This window comes from Populus trichocarpa, chromosome 19, assembly GCF_000002775.5.
Source record: "Populus trichocarpa isolate Nisqually-1 chromosome 19, P.trichocarpa_v4.1, whole genome shotgun sequence".
In the NCBI taxonomy this organism is placed as follows: domain Eukaryota; kingdom Viridiplantae; phylum Streptophyta; class Magnoliopsida; order Malpighiales; family Salicaceae; genus Populus; species Populus trichocarpa.
Window position 1 is genome coordinate 3,839,263 of NC_037303.2, and position 20,829 is coordinate 3,860,091.

The following is a 20,829-nucleotide window of genomic DNA, read 5'->3' on the forward strand; positions in this document are numbered from 1 at the left end:
GAGGAAAAAAAAAGAATTAGGTGGAGAAATAATTTTCATTATTTCACCCCCTTTGAATTATGTTGGTGTACAAGTTGAAACGATGCAGTGTACTGCCTACTAAACTCGTCTAAGATTGGATCATAGCTTAAAGTGGATTACCAACTGAAACCACACCAAATAAACTAGAGAAATGTATGTTTAGCACATTGTTAACGCAGACCAGTTTTGAAAGCATACCTAATGTCTAATCATCCATATTTTTGTTAGTCAAAAAAATGACAATGCCAGTCAAGGAGGCCTTCAGACACAGAAGCAAGCAGAGCCGCCTCTATCTTAACTCCATTGGATCATATTATAGACAAAAGAGTAGTTGGGTTAGTTATACATATAGAAATCTTAAAAACCATGGTTTAAGACTTTCCAGCACTAATGCTGAACGAGGTGGTCAAGTAGGTTATTTACATTGAATTATCTTATACTTATTTCTCTCTGGTTTGGCGTTGTGGTAGTTTTTATTTTTTAAAGTGTTTTTTAAATTGTTTTTTATTTGATATATTAATATAAAAATAATTATTTTTTAAATAATTTTGATATATTAATATAAAAAAATTAAAAAAAATAATATTTTAAAAAAGCATCCACCAGATTACCAAACGCACTTGAAAAGGTGCGATGGCGCAACTTCTTAGTTATCGGGAGGCCTGAGAGTTTGAGCTATGGTTTTACAAGATTTTAATTATATTTGCAGCAAACTACCTAGGATTCAAAGTCATTTACTTTCATCAATTGCCAATTTTTTAAACGAAAGGGTCTAGCTAATTATGATTCTAAAAACAAAGGGATTAAACAATAATTACTCAAACAACAATCGCTAGGAATTTATAATGGCTCTCCGTAATTTGTTCAGGGATGGTTATCTATAAGTGCTAGAAATATTGGCAAGAAGAAAAGGACATGCAGGTTTCAGTAATTTTTCAAGATATCTGTGGATAGGATCAATGGAGACTTTCCAGTAAATTATGTACACTATAGGAGCACTCAATCCCACTCAGTATTTTGTACATTCTTTACTCTCAGTGATGCTATCCATTAATTTGAATTGATCCAATTCCGTATGAACTTTCTCTCCTGAATCCGACTGCTCTACACATCCAAATACACCAAATGTAAAGAGAATGACTCGAGAACCCATGATTTTTATTTATTTATTTTTTGCCATTTCAACTCCATCAAAATCCTCTGAAACCCATTAAATCACCAAGTCTGACCACAGATTTTATTTTATTTTTAAGGAAATCTATTCATGCCACCACTCCATTCTTAGACAACTACAGTGTGCTTTCAGTCTGAGTTTTGGAACCATTTCATCAAGAAAGATTTGAAATTATGATTTGATGAAGAGGCCAGCCATGGTCATATATGTGGTGACATGAAAAATGGATGCCAAGGTTGGGGAGATGTGAAAGAAATTTCTGGGAAAGCTTATACAGAAGCAGCAAACATCATACTTACTAGGTTTAAGGACCAATCGTTTCATCAACAAGAACCAGTGTTCTAGTCCTTTCAAATACTAAAAAAGTCTGAATTTGAATTTTGAACTTCGATGTAGGATTACAAGTCCAAGTCCACATTGAATAATTACTGAGGAAGAAGATAGAGTAGCGTAAAATACGAGATTGGAATTACCACAACTGCCTTGAAAATTATATAAAGATATATAGATGAAGTGCTTCAACAATAAATCATCACTGCGATAAATTAAAAGATGAGTAGTTAGTCAGTTAACCATTACTATCTACTCGGTACAGCTTCATCAACTTCGAGATGACGGACACTACTGCTTCAGAACATCACCTATAAATTGTCAGGCAAGATTACTCACCCTCGACACCTCAAAATTTTGAAACTAATAATCTTAAGTCGTTATTAAGGGTGATCTTTTCCTTGTAGCTTTTGCATTATGGGTTCTGGCTTCCTAATTTGCATGTGCCTACGACCCCAGCCCTCTTCAGGATTTCTGTGCAGCAATAAATGACACCAAGTTTGCTGGTATACGTGGAAAAAACTTCACACATATATTAGCTTTGGACAGCTAGGTTGAGGGGCCTGACTGGTGACTATCTAAAAAATAAATAAGTCTTTTATGGAACAAGAAATTCTTCGGTGTTTAAGTCATCATCATGTGTATGTAATGGGAAAAATATAAAGGAAGAGTAAATAAAATAAAGGTGAGGGAGTGTGTATGCATGTGGCCTAGAAGTTGTATGGCTAACCTGGTTTGGCCTGGCTTTAATAGCCTTTCGCTAGCTTTCATGGCATTTGTTTGATTTTAGGTAGGACTTGTCTTGCTAGTAAGTACTGATCTCTAGCTTGTAGGCCTGTTTTAGCTTTGGTTTTCTTATCTGGTGGCTGGGAGTTTTATAAACCCAAGCCTTAGGAATTTCTTCATGGATAGGAGATTATATCATTACTGAAAAAATTGCTGTTGGTTTTGGTTTGGCTAGCCATGGTGGCTCGTGATTGACGTGTATGTCATGGTTGTTGTATCATGCCTGCTATTTAGTGAAAAACATTGGTGATGGTCTTTTATTAGGATAAAAAATGTTACCTGCTCTGCAAAGAAATAGTATAGAAAACGTTGTGTTTATATAAAAAAATTTGTGTGCATGAGAAGTTTGTGCAAGCAGGATCTGAAAAAAAGGCATAAAAAAGCAAGTTGGACAAGATCGGATAGATCGGGTCAACACCGGGTCTTCGGTGGTTTTTCGAGTAAAAATTCTAGCCAAAAGCTAGCCTAAACTGCTGAAAAAACAAAAGGAAAAACTTACTTTTTTCTTTTTCTTTTTTTTTACCATCATTACTCTCCAAATCTTTTAAACATGCATGTTTCGAAGATTTTAACCAACAAAAATGAAGAAAAATACTTATTGCATTAATATTATCTTTTTTTGTTCAAGCTTGCATAAAAATATTATCATGGTTAGGCTTTTTTTTTTGTTAATTTTTCTTGTATGATATTTTTTTATATAAATTTTTATCAATATTTTTTAAAAAGAGAAAAATTTAATTGTGTTACTTGTGAAGTTAAACACTATAGTAACAAGAAATAAGTGTAAAAGTAATATGGTGTGTTTCAAGAACATATTTTAGATGAAAATGTTTTATGAGTAGTTACAAAGATTGAAAAAAGATCCTAATTGTTTTTAGAGAAAGTGGTTATTAAGACTTGAAGAAGGATCTTTGAAATATTTTTTTTTTTTGAAATAAATGGTCATGGAGCCTGGAAAAAGGATCCTTGGTTCTTTTGCAAACAAGTAGTCATGGAAACCATTAGAATTTTAATGGATACATATGAAGACATGGAGGCCTCACGGGGACATGGAGATTTTGATGGAAATATGAAGAAAAAATATTATTTTTATTTGAAAAATTCAAAAAGAGTTGAGAAATAATTTATAAAATTTAGCTTATCTCAGACAATATATTGTAAAGATTTTTTTTCGTGTTTGTTCAGTTGCATCTCCTTCTTAAGAAATTATTAAGGTATATCCTTTATAGATTAATCTTTCTATTTATTTTTTAATATATGACATTTTTATATCTCGTGTCCATGATCATGGTGAAGAGATAAAATTTATTATGATTTTTTATGTTTGATCCACTTTTTAATAGAGGTAGGTATTGCATAAAATATTTTTTCTTTTATAACAACTAATTAACACCTCACACATCATCATGGTAAAGGGTGCGGTCAAGAAATATATATGTATATGTATGTGAATTGAATGTCTTTTGTCCTAATCGTTGAATTTAATGTCGTCTTTTTGCAGCTTTTGAATTTAATGTCTTTTGTCCTAATCGTTGTGTGGCTTTTATTATATAGCATAGTGATAATAAGAATACATCAGAATCAAAATTTGTTTTATAGACATTGTTCCAAATATCTAATCATATGCTTCTTTTATCTTTAATTTCAGAAGCGAAGAAATGTGCTTAAGAAAATTGGAATGATAGTGCAAGTTACAGGCATAGTTATTGGTGGTGCTTGCCTTGCATCATCCTCTAGCTGCAGCATTATGTGAAAGAACGAATGATGCATTTTATTATCACCGTGTTTCAATTTTATTAGAATTTAGTAAGGGGTGGAACTTGAACCGCTTGGCTATGGAAGACTATTATTGATGAAGTAAAGAAAAACTTCAGACTAAATCCAGGTTTTCATGGGCTGGATCTTCACCATTACGTTAAAGAACGAGCTATTCATGTAAAACAAGATTTCTATCAAAACATGGGATTCTATGATGTTTAAGTTAGTAAAATATAAAAGGTAGATAATATACAAGAGAGTAAAGAATGTTGGAAAGTATATTTATGAATATTATGTATTCTATCTGAACTTATGAGATTGTTGAATAATTATTTATGATTATTCATTTTGTTGGACCATTCCTTGTGATTTCTAGAATTATTGTATGGTTACTTGTGGTTACTCGTATTGTTGTATGGTTGTAGCTGCTTGCTGGATTTGTAGGTGATGGTCACTACAATTAGCGTAGAAAATGGACTTGTTGTGCACAGAAAAGGTTTAGATATATGCTAGTAGTTTTGAATTTTTCGTGGTATTGGGTCAAGACAAAAAAAGAAAAGAAAAGGGTAGTCCGTTCAGGCCAGCCCAAACAAACTGGAGGCAGTCTGCTCAAGCCATGGTCCGAACAAGACGTTTTATTTTTTTGAAAAATCTTGCACAATCAACTAATGAACTATAAGACTTGATGAATATTTCAATAAGAATCTTCATATTGCATTAATTAATTATGATGGTGGAGTTTATGGAAACATTAATCAATTATTAATTGTTTTTGTGAAAATAAAATAGTTCTATGTTCCTTAAGATTAAATTAACCACCAATCTATAGGTCTTGATACTAATTGTCACTTGTTCCCTCATGTTTCAATGCTTGTAATTTAATCATTTGACTCTTGTTGACAAATGCCCCATTAAAACTTATTTTGGTTTGTTGTAATCCCATTGTGGTTTTGAAAAATTTATTTTTTTAGAAAAAGACCAATACAATTGACTTTTAGAGAGAAATCAAAGTAAGAGAATTGAGAACATGAGCCATGGGACTAAATTATAGATTTCAAACATAAAAGACTAGTTTATAGTCATGTTCATAACTTAAGGACCAAATAGTAATTAATTTTTCTTTTGACTTTGGAGTTTGTCAATTTCTAAATAATTGTACCAAACTTTAGCCCTAGAGGTATCCATGCTTAACTATGGGTGAGTATTTACCCTTTTCAATTCATCTTGAATATTTCATTGATGATATTCAAGGACTCATATATGCTTTAACTTAGCGCTTGGTTGAGCCTGAGGATGCTATATTATCCCTCGGCCTCTAGTTCCTTTAAATGAGGATCTTGGTAAAGGTAAAAATAAAAATAAAAATAAAAATAAGAACAAAACATGTTATCCATCAATAACCCTCCAAGTCTTTGCGTATTTATTATGCAAAGATTTTTAAAGGTTACCAACAATAAATGAGATCATTTTTTACCTTCTCCATAAGATTTCCTTGTCTCATAGGGGACTGTTGGGATTCTTTATGGCCAGGTGACTTATCTTTATTTAAAAGAGGCATCTTTGGGAAGCAAAATGGTGGCTTATCTTTACCCTCCAAGGCTCTGTTCCTAAGGAAACAACCGTTGGAGTAAAAAATCCTACATAAAATGATGTCAAGGGAAGTTGTACTCCCACAATTAGGGTTGACGCAGATTTAACTTCTCTTAAAGTGATTGTGAGCTCTGCCACCCGCTATAAGATGAGGAGGGTCCACACCCTTGTGGATTCTGGTGTTCCAGTCTCAACTATAGAGATTTCTATGATGGCATTTTCTCTACCTCAACTTCCAGCTTTGCTAACAGAGGTTGAGCAGTTGGGCCCTCTACCCGGGTTGTTCTTGAGGGAGCTGAGTTTGAGGATGCTTCGCTCTTGGTCGAGCTCCCATCACTTTCCCCGCCTTTATTGAGGAGGAGAGGCGGCTTATGGAGGTTATTGTTGGTGAAAGGTCAGGCATTGAGAAAGATGGCCTTGAGGTGGTGAGACTACTGGAAAGATTCTCACCATCTCGTTAGACATCTCAATGATGTCTGATGAGAGCTACAACCGTTATTTGGCTTTAACTAGTCAAATGGCCTTTAACGTAAATGTCGCACCCTCGCGAGCGGAGCGCGACGTCGCGACGATCTTCGATTGGTTTCGGGGTCTTTTTGTTTTTTTGTGTAAAAGGGAGTCACTACCTAGTATTATGGTCACTAGGAAACCTAACTGGTCTTTCAGAGTTTCTAAGGTAAGGGACTGGTTGCGTAAAGGGAAGTTGTTAGCACCCCTAGTACGCCCTACCTAAGGTAAGCTGCTTGGTGTTTGGTTTGTCTTATAATTGCTATGGTGTTGGTGTTTTCTAATCCCATCAGTTTTTCTCGGTTTGATTCTAACTAAATTTATTAAGATAGAAATCTAAGGAGATTCCATATGCTTTACAAGCTCATTTTTCCCTTGGTATTTCAAGAGTTTGCGACTCGTAAATCGCAAGGAGGAGGGACAAAAATTTAGAAATCTAGGGTGCTTTAAAAACCTATTTTTTTTTGTCTTAGTGTTTTATACTTTCACGGCTCATAAACCGTGGAGTAAAAAATTGAAATGTCCTCGATTATAATCAAGACTTCTTTCAAGGATGTGTGCGGATTTATTATTCCTAGAAAATTATTTTGGATATTTACCACTCCGAGTTTCTTTATCCAAATATTAACAGTAAATACTAACTAATTATTTCCAATAATATTTTGGATATTCGTCCTTTAAGGATTTCTTCATCCAAACATTAGCGGTGAATAATAGATGAATTCCCCCCAAAATAAGATTTTTATATTTTTTGGAATATTGGCCAATAACTTTTGGAGTTTTACAAACATGTTGTAAAATCCAGAAATGCAAGAAAATAATTTTTGTTGTGTTTAAGAAATCCATGCGAAAACACATTTTCGAAACTTCCAATATTTTTTGTATATAAAAAAAAGCGTTCAAAACATGTTAGGGTATTGGCTGTATGCAACACACAAGAAAACATTCTTTTTTTTTATCGAAACACAAGCATCACAATTAAACACAAAAGAAAAATCGCAATAAAAGCTAAACAGCTGTCATATATATTCTAAGATTTATAATAAGCTTAAAGCAATAAAAAAAATCAAAGCCAACTCAATGCGCAGACAACAAGAACAAAATAAAACTGAGAGCAATCACTAAAAAAAACAAAGGCCGGTTGATTTCTTCTCCAGCGGGTATAAGGAAAACAAAAAGGAAAGTCCCTAAATGTAAAAGTTCCTAAACATGAAAGACAAACCCTTTTCTTTTTTAGTTTAACGTGGGTGTCCGGGCCAGCTTGCGCGCAGCTCGACTAATCCCACGGGCCCTGAAGTTAACGACCATGTAAGCCTCCAGTGGCCATCATATGAGCAACCACAGGGCTCGAACCTGAGACCACAGAGGGAGCAAACCTCTTGGTCCCAAGCTTTTACCATTGAGCCACCACCTAGATGGTTAGACAAACCCTTTTTACATGGACAGCAGCTGAACTCAAAAATCATGAAAGAAATAATAGGCAAGCGTTGGTTTTTCTAAACAGAAACCAATTATTCAGAGGGAAGAAACAGCTTTACAACTGAATGCCTAGTATAAAAATAACAAAGGAGGAGAGATTGGGGCTTATACCTGCAGCTCCTGTTTGCAGAAAATAAAAACCAAAGACTGAAAGACAGCTCACGTATGCCTCCTTAGTTACTGGAAAATGACAGACGAAAATAGAGATGCTGAAGCGGATGAAATATTTCAGCTATGTGCTGGTAAATAACTGGTTTCCCCTGTCGCCTGCCTCTCTTGCGTTTTCCTTCAAAAACTGCAGCTCCTGTTTGCAGAAAATAAAACCCAAGGCCGAAAGACACAGCTCACGCGTGCCTCCTTGAATGCTGGTAAATGACGGACGAAAATAGAGATGCTGACGCGGATGAAATATTTCAGCTATGTGCTGGTAAATGACTGGATTCCCCGTCGCCTGCCTCTCTTGCGTTTTCCTTCTCTTTCTTTTGCTGTGTTTTTTTTCTTTTTTTTCTCTCCGTTTTTCTCTTATTTTTCTGCTCTCCTTTGTTGCCCTCCTTTTCTGCTCTTTTTTCTCTCTTTCACGTTCCAGTGCAGGCTTTTTAGTATCAAAGAAAAGCCTCCTTTCTTTCCCCTTGTTTTGCCTCCGTCCCCCCCTTCTATGCTCTTTTTTTTTCTGTGTTTTTTTCACCCCCTCCTGCTAGGTCATTAGAGGGCCTTATATATAGTCTAACATATCTCTATTTAGGAAAGATTTAATGCATTAATTCTAGGATGCAAATCCCTACTGATTTGCAGTAAAAAAAACACCAAAAGGAAACTTAAATATTCTTATTCTGATGTCTGATTTCTTTCCAGTTTTTTAGAGGATGGTGTGGGTTCTTTCTATCCTTCCATAGGGCCAGCTGCTCCTTTTGAAATGAGGCAATAAAAACGTGGTTGCAGCTCCAAAAATTAGAGGCAATAAAAACGTGGTTGCAGCTCCAAAAATTAGGCGTGATGATAGAGGGAAAACAGCAGGAATTTTCAGAGAAAAAAGAAAAGAAATCAGATGGAGGGTGCAGCTGCAAAGTCTTATTTTCCTTATTCGGTGTGGTAAAAATCCTATCATTTATGATGATCCAGCCCCCCTCTCTAGCTTTCAATATCCTTCTTCAATTCAATCCCTCATTTTAGCACTTTTCAATTCAGTCCTTGGTAAAAAAAAAATCCTTCGAATCAGTCCCGCGAACTTGGGCAAAAATCCTTCTCGCGGCCAGGAATCCCTGCTTTCACACTAGATATTCAAATGGGAATATCTTGAGCTTCTGGTATCGAAATCAAGCGATTCAAAAGCCAAAATTCATCTACGCGTCTAGGACTACAACTTTGATGAAGGAGTCAAAGTGAGATAAAATCTTTTTACAGAACAAAATCTAGCAGTAATGTGGTTGGTCAAAAGGGATCTCTGTGTCTAACTCAAAAACTGACGAATGCCGAGAATCCTGATATGACTGAGAGTATAAACTAAGAACAAAAATCACAAAAACTATGCCAAAAATAGAGTTTTTTTTAGTGCAGACTCGGGTCAATATCCTTCTCGCGGCAGAATTCTCTGCCTTCACGTTAGATATTCAAATGGGAACATCTTGAGCCTCTGATATCGAAATCAAGTGATTCAAAAGCTCAAATTCATCTACGTGTCTAGGACTACAACTTTGATGAAGGAGTCGAAGTGAGATAAAATCGTTTTACAGAACAGAAACTGGCAGTAATCTAGTTGGTCAGATATCAAAAAGGTTCTTCATCTGACAATGCTGAGCATCCAAATCTAATTGAGAATCTGCCCTAAGAACAATGATCCCTAGGACCTAATAAAGGTGTACGTCAATTTTTCAACATGTCATGAGTGACAGAATATACCTAGGATGGTCAGATATCGTACGAAACCGAGTCAGAATCAGAGCCTAAGTTGGAACAAAAAATTGCGACAATAGCAGAACCATTTTTTTTAATGCAAATTCTGAGGGATTTATTCAACCTTAAAGACCAGATAAAAAAGGAATGAATTTGGCATTATGAAGACTTCTGATCAATCTAAGAAAACCTGACGATTTTGGTAGCAAAGGGGAAGGATAAAGAGAGCAGAAAACAGCTCAAACAGGGTTTCGAAAAAATATTTCTTTCATCTGCTTTTGTCAATCTTCCAGCAAACATGAGTTAAACTCCTACACTCAGTTCAAAAGAGGTATACACCGTCTCCAGCACGTGGGGCCTAAAAATGAGTAACAATAGTAAAGAACCTTCTTATTCACCTTTTTATTTAGTTCTATGACTATTATTCCTAACACTTGTTCTTGGCAGACTTTCATGATGTGCCCCCATTCCAAGAGGTGGAGCCTCAAGATGGCTTATTCATCGCTAAAGGAGCAAATACAAGGTGTTGTTGTTCAATGGCTCTAATGACAAATTACTTTTAATCGTTTATAATCAAGTCTATACTCCTAGACGGTCTGAGGGCTGACCATCTCGCTACCATGAAGGAGGCCCAAAGTTCTTAGGCTCTGCTAGAGGCTTTAAACAACTCTCCCGAGGATTTCTAGGAATTTTTTAGGTGATTTATAGCTTTGACCAAGACAGTTTAGGACCAAATCTTTTTTACCATATCCAATATGCATTTCTTCAATCAATCAAGAGGAATGCAAGTGGACTTTAGTGTAAAGACCCACAAAATTTACAAATTCATGACATGATGTTTGTTTATAACGAGTTGAAAATGGAGTGATATGTTTTTTGTATTGTCATGTTCCATTAATGCATTGCGTAATATCATTTATAATTTCAGCAATTAGACATCATTAGGGGATGTAGCACGTCACACATATATATAATACCCGATAGCATCATAAAAGAACAAACATAGTCATTTCATTCATAGCATGAAGTGTTCATACATAACATAATCCATATTCACGATTTTGAAAGTCATAATCATAAGTTTTTACAAAAGTGTCGATCGGAAGTTCATAACCTTTACATAATTGTACAAAATGCATATTCTCTAATCACACTATTACATGATTTATCCCAAAGTACGTAGGATGAAGTTTATAAGCACCATGGCTATGAGACATCACTATTACAAATTAAGTTCAATGTAAGCATAAAAACAATCTCTCATAATATAATTGGACAACAAATATGTGTATGTATATGTTGTTACTCATTTTTGGGTTTCTGCACAAAAAAAATAAAAAATACATATATACAAAAAAAATACATATATATATATATATATATATATATATATATATTCGGAAGGAATCCAAAAAATAAAAAGAGTGAGAAAAGGATGCTGGAATGCCCATAAAATATCTTGAAATTGGTTGAGGAGGTTCAAAAATACAAGAATTAAAATTTGAGAGTATATTATTAACTGGTGAGAGCCCATGTTGACAAGGAAATTTCATTTTTGAGGAAGAAAGGTCCAAAATCAGATGGCCAATTAGAGACTTGATTGAATAAATCCAAAACCAATGATCAAATTGGAAACGGTTCGTAAATAAAGGACTGAAATTGACCAAAGCAGGGGTCAAATTGAAGAAATTGAAAGTTTATTGATCAATTAAGGATCAAATTGCATATATCTGAAGCAAGGACCAAATGGAAAATTGCGCCGAAATCTGGGGTTTAAATTGAAGTTCTTCATGGGTAAAATTGAACAAAATTAAAAGTTTGAAGCCAATCAGGGGTGTAGATAGAAATAAATCACAAATTGAAGGACTAAATGGTAAGGTATTGTTCATCTTCTTCTCCAGCGAGCTGGTTGGGTGGCCACCTTCCCAGGCATTTGGTGCCTTGTTTCTTCACCAAATTGGACAAAACGTACACGTAAACGATCCTGTGATACCTTACTACATGCTAGTGTAATCCGTTCGGGCGGATCGAGCCTGTGTTGGATCATGGTTACTGTGCATAGCACAGTAACCAGTCCGGGTTGGATCATCAGCCCAGTCCACGCGGCTGGGCTGAGTCCAGCCTAATATAAGGTAGTTTGTGTTTTATTCGGGTCGGTCCCAGCCCAATTTTGTTCCGGGTCTGGCCCATTCAAAAATTTACAAAAGAAAAAACATTTTCAAAAACATCCATGATTTTCTTGCATATTTTTCTATCCATTTTAATTAATATAGGTTCGTTTTTATATACCGTAAAAACACAAATCCGATATTAAAATACCGGGTTTTCATAAAAAAAATGTTTTGTTTTGGTTTCATGCATACGGCCAGTCTCTCAAGGCAAAAAAAAAAAAAATCATATTGTATTTTCATACAATAAAGAAAACTTCAAACAATATATTTTAGCATGCATTTTAGCTTTTGCAACCAGTTTATTAAAGTCACGAGAACTTGGCCAATATTTCAAAAAAAATTCAAAAAAATTATTATTTTTTGTTTTAATGTTTGGGAATACGAATTTATATGTAAAATATATTCTCGATATTAAAAAGGTAGTTCTTTTATAGACATTAGAACAGTTAGGTTTTACCCGATAAGATAAGGACCTCCTCACCGAGGAGGACTTTTCTTAAACCGTAGATAGACCAACAATTAGAAATACAATGAAACCTTAGCTTATATCAGAAAATTAAACAACCCAACTTATCTTAGGTAGGGCGTATTTGGGGTGCTAATACCTTCTCTTTACGCAATCAGTCTCCGTACCTGATCTCTGAGACCAGTTAGGGTTCCTAGTAACCAAAAACTAGGTGGCGACTCCCATTCAATTTTTTCACTGATAAGAGACAAGAATTCATTCTCTCTCCATAGATGCCAAGTTAGACACGACCACACCCGATGAGGGTGGTGGACGATCGCTGCGACGCCGCACACATGCGATAGAAGTCAATCAAGAACTTTGATATCAGGGTCACTAAGTTTTGATATTATGATTTGAATTTCATGGACTTGATCAATGGTTAGCTTGTTGTCGGTAATATCATACTCAAAAAATTTTAAAGCAAGAAAATGATTAAAACATGATTAAAAAAATATATTAACCTTGTTAATTTTTCATAAAAATAGTTAAACCAAACATATGTATTTTTAATTGTATTGATAATAGAAGAAAATCCAACAAACCTTGCTATGTTCTTTAACTTCCGAAGCAGGTTTATATAAATTTAGAAAAAAATTAAAAGAAAATGCCGGACCTATCCCTTTCCTGATCAGGGGACCACAACCTCTGGCATTGATAGTGAGATTGAATGGTAATAGGTAACAAAACAATATGCATCTTTTCATGATTATAATATTTTCAGCGCACATGCCACTGAAGAAAAAGTCAACTATAATTTTGATTAGAGGATTTGAATAATCAGACTGTGAAAAATATGGATGAATAGATACAAGTGGCCGATACGATCGAGTCAACTATAATTTTTTTTTTTAATGTTAAATCATAATCAAATATTATTAAGAAATACTATTGCTCTTGTTTTATAACTTTATAATGGAAGTAGAATATGCAATAATTTGGTTATGGTAACAGTCAATTGACTTGGCCTCCTAGCTCAATCTCATGCAATAATTTTTTTTTTTTTCATCAAATAAGCACTTCGTGAAATTGAATTTACTTATACAACTAGAGCTAATTAAAATATTAAATAAATTGTATCAGAAATATTTTAATTTAATTTTTATCACGTATAATTATATACCAAAATTTAGACTTTTTATAGAAGCCAAACTAAGTTGACTTTTAATAAACTACGAGACGGAATCATAGATTATAATTATTATGTTTTCATTCATTTTATATCAACCACCAAATCATAGGTAATATCTTGGCTTCCACGGCAGGTTGATACAAAATATGAGAGATTTTAAATTGTTTTTGAATTTTGCTAAACCTAACTATATTAAAATTTAGAAATTGAAAGAATAAATAAAAAAAGACCGCGTTGAATTGGTAATATAAGAATTAACCCAATTAGCAGTACATTAATCTGACATCTCAATTTTTTGGATCCAAAAAAAGTCAGATTTTAAGGCACGGTCTCATGAAACACCTCGACTAGGTCTAAGAAATTTTAGATTAGAGCTGAGCCTCTTCCTTAAAAGTGCCTTTGGAGTGTTGGAATTGTAGATCTAAGCTGCCTCTTCCATTATCCTCTTAAATATTACACGCATAAATAGATATGGAGCAGACTCGCCGGGCTGCTGTAGCTTATTATGAACATCTGCCCGCTAAGACTAAGAAATTGGCCAGAAAAACTTTCAATGCCATGGATAAGAACGGAGACGGGCAAATTAGCCTACGTGAATACGTGGACTATCTCAAGAAAAACAAAGCCACAGATTTCACTCATCAGAGCTTGTTTACAGCGCTGGACAAGGACGGCAATGGAAGCTTGGATTTTGAGGAAGCAATCGTCTTGTACTACATCATGCAGAGTGGAAGGGCTATAAGTTGCCAGTCTTGTAAGACGCTCTTGGCAGGAGCATACTTCAGTTGCTCTCAATGTTTCTTCAATGTTTCAGATAGCACCTATGAAATTTGTTGTGCTTGTTATGGTGGTAAAAATTACACACACCACGGTGATGCCATCTTCTGCGATAACTATACTTTACTACGTCAAAGCAGGAGCGTGATACAAGAGGCCCCCATAAAGGTAATTAATTTTAGAAACTAAAACAGTATAATTATTTCTTTACTATTTATTACTATACATTTGCCTAAATTCACTGATACCTCATTGTTTATGAAGCATTACTTTTTTTTTCATTTTGATAATCAATTTTCTTTTTGCTTGTAATTAATTTTAGTGATAATGAATTTAATGTCTTGTTGTCCTAATTGTTGTGTGGCTTTTATTCTATAGCATAGTGATATTAATGGAAATTTGTTTTATAGTTTGGATGTTACCAATTAGTTTCACGTAATTTACCCATAACAAGACATTAGTATCTAATCATCATGCTTTGTTATCTTTAATTTCAGAAGCGAAGAAAGGTGCTTAAATCCCATAAAAAGAGACTGCTAGTTGCAGAGATAACTGTTGGTCTTGCAGGCATAACTGTTGGTGTTGCTGATCTTGCATCAAAATTTTACTGTAGCATTATGTGAAATAACCAACGATGCATTCTATCATAAGTCAAATGCCTCCAATCGTACAGTGATTGCTGATGAGGTAAGAGGAAATGACTGGAAACTCTTCAAGAAAAGCTCACGTCCAGTAGAGAATAAGATCAAGTTACTTTTATGGAATTGTATTTTTTGTGTTGCAATTGTATTCTCATGCAATCGATCTCCATATTATTCTCATGTGTGCTTTTGGAGGGCATTGTGAATTTGTTACTTTAATCTTAAGCTGTTTTTGTGTAAATCATGTAGTAAATGAAGCTTATCTAGTAAAATCTAAGCTCGGAAATGGATACCGAAACAATACACTACTTAAAAAGTAGTTAAAAACAAAAGTTAAAATCTGGCTCAGTTGTTCATAAAATTAACATCAGACATAATATATATATAGTTACCAATAGACGAAAATCCAACCAACACTGCTATGTTCTTTAACGTCTAAAGCAGGTTTATATAAATTAAAAAGAAAATGTCAGACCTGTTCCTTTCCTCATCAGGGGACCACAACCTCAAATCTCCATCTCCAGTGAGATTGATTGGTAGTGGTAACAAAACGACAAGCGTCTTTTCATGATATCTTTTCATGATATTGAATAATCATGATATATTTATAGTTTGGATGCATAAATATAAGTTCAATAAGAGGTCTAAGTTCAATGGCCTCTGGGCTAGTTGAACAAAACAACATGTCTTATTAAAACAACTATAATTTTTATATGATCATTGAATCACACACAAATTTCACCAAGAAATACTATACGCTTTGTTTTATAATGAGACTAAAACATGCTGGGTTGCATGGTTTGATCAGATTTGTTGACTGTAATAGTCAATGGCCAATGGGCTAGAAGTTGCTGCTACATTTCCTAGGAAATGCAATTTCATTAATATACACGGACAGATAGCAATATGCAACTCCAACATATCGATAGTTAAAATGAGCAACACTTTCTCCACTCAAAATCTTTTATTTTTCTTTTCAGTGAAAAACACGTTCGGTTGATTTATATGCCTTCTAGCCCAATGACATGCAATAATATATTATTTTTGTGAAGCCAGCCACCTAAGTCAATAATGGTGGGAGTCAATAATGGTGGTGAAGCCATCCTTCCTTAGTCATAAATTGTAGGCACCAAACTTGTGCCACTTGCCTTGCCCCTTGTATTTACATGGATGCTTGCCTATAAATAGGCAATGCATCCAAGCATTGTAAACATACCATAAGAGAGAAACAAGAGAGGAAGAGAAGAGTGAGAGAGGGAAAGTAATCCCACAAAATTGTGAGGTATTTGTGAGAGAGTAAGTGAGGTGTTTTCTCCTATTAATAGAGAGATTTCAGTTGTTCTCCTATTAGTAGAGAGAGGTTGTAATTCCCACATTACTTAGTAAAATCCTTCTATACTTGCCCGTGGACGTAGCCAAATTGGGTGAACCACGTAAATTCTTGTGTGTCTAATTTCTCATTTTATCCTATCATTTGTCTTTTATCTTGTCGGGTTTGCATGCCAGTATCCTAACAATTTTCATAAAATAACCCTTTCGTGAAATTAAATTTATTTCATATAAACTAGATCTAATTATTAAGATATTAAAATAAACTTTGTGTGGGAGTAACAAAGAGTTCAGGCTTGTTTGCTAGTTGGGATCACCATATCAGAAATATTTTAATTTAAATTTTAGTCCGTATAATTATATACCAAATTAAATTGAGACTTGACTTTTATAAAAGCCAAAATAAGTTGACTTGACGCAAACAAACTACGAGACGGAATCATAGACTATAATTATGAGGTATTAATTCAATTTATATCAACCACCAAATCATAGGTATAATGCTTCCTCGGCAGGTTGATACAAATACATCCATTATTTGGTAGATTTAGCCAAACTTGATTAGGACCAAGTCAAAGAAATTTTAGATTAGAGCTGAGCCACTTCCTTATAAAGTCCCTTTGGAGTTTTGAAGTTTTAGATCTAAGCTACGTACCTCTTCCATTATCCTCTTAAATTTTCCTCCTCTTAAATAGATATGGAGGAGATTCGCCGAGCTGCTGAAGCTTATTATAAGAATCTGTCCGAGGAGAAGAAGCGAAATGCCAGATTTTATTTCAATGAAATGGACATAGACGGAGACGGGCGAATTAACCTAGATGAATACGTGGAGTATCTGAAGAAAGATAACAACACGGTTCTTACTCATCCAAGCTTGTTTACAGCGCTGGACAAGGACGGCAATGGAAGCTTGGATTTTGAGGAAACAATCGTCTGGTACTACATCATGCAGAGTGGAAGAGCTCTATTTTGCCAGTCTTGTAATACGTTCTTGGCAGACGTATACTTCAGCTGCTTTCAATGTTTCTGTCTTGATGAGTCACCTAGCACCTATGATCTTTGTTGTGATTGTTATGGTGGAAAAAGGTTCACTCACCACGATGATGCCGTCTTCTGGGATAACTATACTTTACTAAGTCAAAGCAGGAGCTTGGCACTTGAAGCTCCCGTACAGGTAATTAATCTTTGAAAATGATATCAACTTCGATCCCTGTTAGATGATGTCATGCTAGAAAGAAATACTTCAGATTGCTTAAATTCCCAATTTTTGAAACGAATTAACACCTCTAATTATGTTTCTTTAATTGTGGATTTGGTTTGAATTGGGTTTTTTCTAGCAGATTGCTTCTTCATTATTAGGAATTCATATATGTTCTTTCATTAAATTGAAAATTTTGAGAGAAATAATAGGATTAATCAACTAGTTTTCAAGTACATGTTTCGAATCAAATTCCAAAAGTTATAGCTCTGTAAATTTTTTGACTTTAATTTTTTCAACTGTTTAGTGACGATTTATATCATTTCAGCATAATGATACTTATTTTATTTTTATTTTTTTATCGGAATAATTTAATCAATTATTGGATATAGGCACTTGCTCTTCTTCATTAGGCATTACCATTTGCTCTTCTATTTTTTTAAGTCTCGAGAAGGATAAAGTATTTTTGTATGTATAATATGAATAAATAAGTATTTTTGTAAATGTATTTGTTATGCGGTTAATGGAGCGATTTGCTCTTCTATTTTTATTTTTTTTTGTATATAAATTGTGTCATTCAACATTTTTTATATATAGCATAGTGATAATAAGAATACATCAGAATCAAACTTTGTTTTATAGACATTAATCCAAATATCTAATCATATGCTTCTTTATCTTTAATTTCAGAAGCGAAGAAATGTTCTTAAAAAAATTGGAATGATAGTGCAAGTTACAGGCATAGTTGTTGGTGGTGCTTGCCTTGCGTCATCCTCTAGCTGCAGCATTATGTGAATGAACGAATGATGCATTTTATTATTATTGATGAAGTAATGAAAAACTTTAGACTAGAACCGCTTGGCTATGGAAGACTATTATTGATGAAGTAATGAAAAACTTTAGACTAGACGGAGCTTTTCATGGGCTGCGATCTTCAGCTATTGAAGTGACCGACTTCAGCACTAGTCCACGAGCTATTCATGCAAAACAAGATTCCTATCAAAACATGGGATAGTAAAGAATGTTGGAAAGTATATTTATGTATTCTATCTTAACTTAATTATGAGATTGTTGAATGATTATTTATGATTATTCAATTTGTTGTACCATTTCTTTGATTTCTAGAATTATTATATGGTTACTAGTGGTTACTCGTATTGTTGTATGGTTGTAGCTGCTTGCTGGCTTTGTAGGTGATGGTCACTACACTTAGCGTAGAAAATGGACTTGTTGTGCACCGAAAAGGTATTGGGTCAAGACAAAAAAAGAAAAGAAAAAGGTAGTCCGTTCAGGCCAGCCCAAACAAACTGGAGGCAGTCTGCTCAAGCCATGGTCCGAACAAGACGTTTTATTTTTTTGAAAAATCTTGCACAATCAACTAATGAACTATAAGACTTGATGAATATTTCAATAAGAATCTTCATATTGCATTAATTAATTATGATGGTGGAGTTTATGGAAACATTAATCAATTATTAATTGTTTTTGTGAAAATAAAATAGTTCGATGTTCCTTAAGATTAAATTAACCACCAATCTATAGGTCTTGACACTAATTATCACTTGGTCCCTCATGTTTTAATGCTTGTAATTTAATCATTTGACTCTTGTTGACAATTGCCCCATTAAAACTTATTTTGGTTTGTTGTAATCCCATTGTGGTTTTGAAAAAATTATTTTTTTTAGAAAAAGACCAACGCAATTGAGTTTTGGAGAGAAATCAAAGTAAGAGAATTGAGAACATGAGCCATGGGACTAAATTATAGATTTCAAAAATAAAAAAACAACTTTATAGTCATGTTCATAACTTAAGGACCAAATAGTAATTAACTTTTCCTTCGACTTTGGAGTTTGTCAATTTCTAAATAATTGTACCAAACTTTAGCCTTAGAGGTATCCATGTTTAACTATGGGTGAGTATTTACCCTTTTCAATTCGTCCTGAATATTTCATTGATGATATTCAAGGACTCATATATGCTTTGACTCAGCGCTTGGTTGAGCCTGAGGATGCTATATTATCCCTCGGCCTCTATGTAAACCCCGGGAAAAATAAATAAATAAAAGTGAAGAAATTCATATATATGGTTAAATAAAAACAGGAATTCATAAATTTTTTAATTTAAATTTTCTAATGAAATAATTCGAGACATTATAATAAACCCGGTACTGTTGAGGGTTGGATTTAATTGAAGAGAATAATGCACTTAAAGGAAAAGAGGGCCTAAATGCAAATAAGAGAAAATATAGAGTATAAGTACTCTCTCCTCACCAAAAATCTGCATGAACCATAAGGAGAGAAAATATGGAGTTTTATACCCATTCTTGCGAAATCAAGAGAGAAACATGAAAATTTCAAGAACCCATCCAAGATTAAGGGTTTATAGATAGGATAAACAGTTGAGAGCAAGGGATTACCAAGAAATTGAATAAGAAGAAAAGAAAGGAGGGAGTTAAAAATCTTCAACTGGTTGAAGATAAAAACCTTAATTCGTACCAGGTAAGGTGTTCTAAACATGATCTTAAAGTTTCATTTTTAATTCGATAATGAATTGATGCCTCGATATTGAATCATAGATTAGGGTTCTTAGACATGAATTGGGGAAAAAGTACTTATTGTTAAGATTAAGTTAATTCATGTGTGTGGTATGTAGTTTATGAAAGTATTGTGTGAAAGGTAGGGGGAGACGAATCTGGACAGACTTGTCTCCTGACTTTTAGTGAGATTTCAGGTAGGAGGATGAGGGAATTAGGATCAGATTTCTTCATAGAAATTGTAGATTTGAATGTTAGCTAACCAAGGAAACTGGTCTTGCTCAATTTGGAGATGTAGAACTCTAGTTATGGGTTACCAACCAAGACTGAGTCGTGACTGATTATGTAGGGCAGCAGGACTGATTAGTTGATGAACAATTTTGACTATCTTGGAGGCAGAATTGGGTTCTCCTTCCTTCAGAGAACTTGTAGTCTCGTGTCTTAACTTTCTAACGAGATCAATTTCACTTAAAATGGAGTTTTAGAACTTTAGATATAGTTAAAAATCTGATAAATATCTAGACAGTAACAGTTCAAAGGTAGACAATAATAGTTGGACAGTAATAGTTCAAAGTTAGACAGTAACAGCTGGACAGTAACAGTTTAATGTGTAGACAGTAACAGTTCAAATGTCTAGACAGTAACGGTTGGACAGTATCAGTTCAATGTGTAGACAGTAACAGTTCAAATGTCTAGACAGTAACGATTGGACAATATCAGTTCAATGTGTAGACAGTAACAGTTCAAATGTCTAGACAGTAATAGTTCAAAGTTAGAGTAACAGTTCAAAGTGTAGACAGTAACAGTTCAAATGTCTAGACAGTAACAGTTTAAAGTTAGACAGTAACGGTTAGACAATAACAGTTCAAATGTCTAAACAGTAACAGTTCAAAGTTAAACAGTAACGGTTGGACAGTAATAGTTCAATGTGTAGACAGTAACAGTTCAAATGTCTAGACAATAACAGTTCAAAGTTAGACAGTAACGGTTGGACAGTAACAGTTCAAT

General features: G+C 34.2%; 2 long non-coding RNA genes across 2 annotated transcripts; both read left to right on the forward strand.

The window, feature by feature from the left end:
* The first annotated feature begins 14,032 nt into the window (after positions 1 to 14,032).
* On the forward strand, positions 14,033 to 15,002 carry LOC18108202 (uncharacterized). Its single transcript, XR_008058194.1, has 2 exons — positions 14,033 to 14,288; positions 14,618 to 15,002. It is a non-coding gene; the product is annotated as an uncharacterized LOC18108202 (long non-coding RNA).
* Positions 15,003 to 17,005: 2,003 nt separating this feature from the next.
* On the forward strand, positions 17,006 to 18,437 carry LOC18108203 (uncharacterized). Its single transcript, XR_008058195.1, has 2 exons — positions 17,006 to 17,264; positions 17,979 to 18,437. It is a non-coding gene; the product is annotated as an uncharacterized LOC18108203 (long non-coding RNA).
* Positions 18,438 to 20,829: the final 2,392 nt, after the last annotated feature.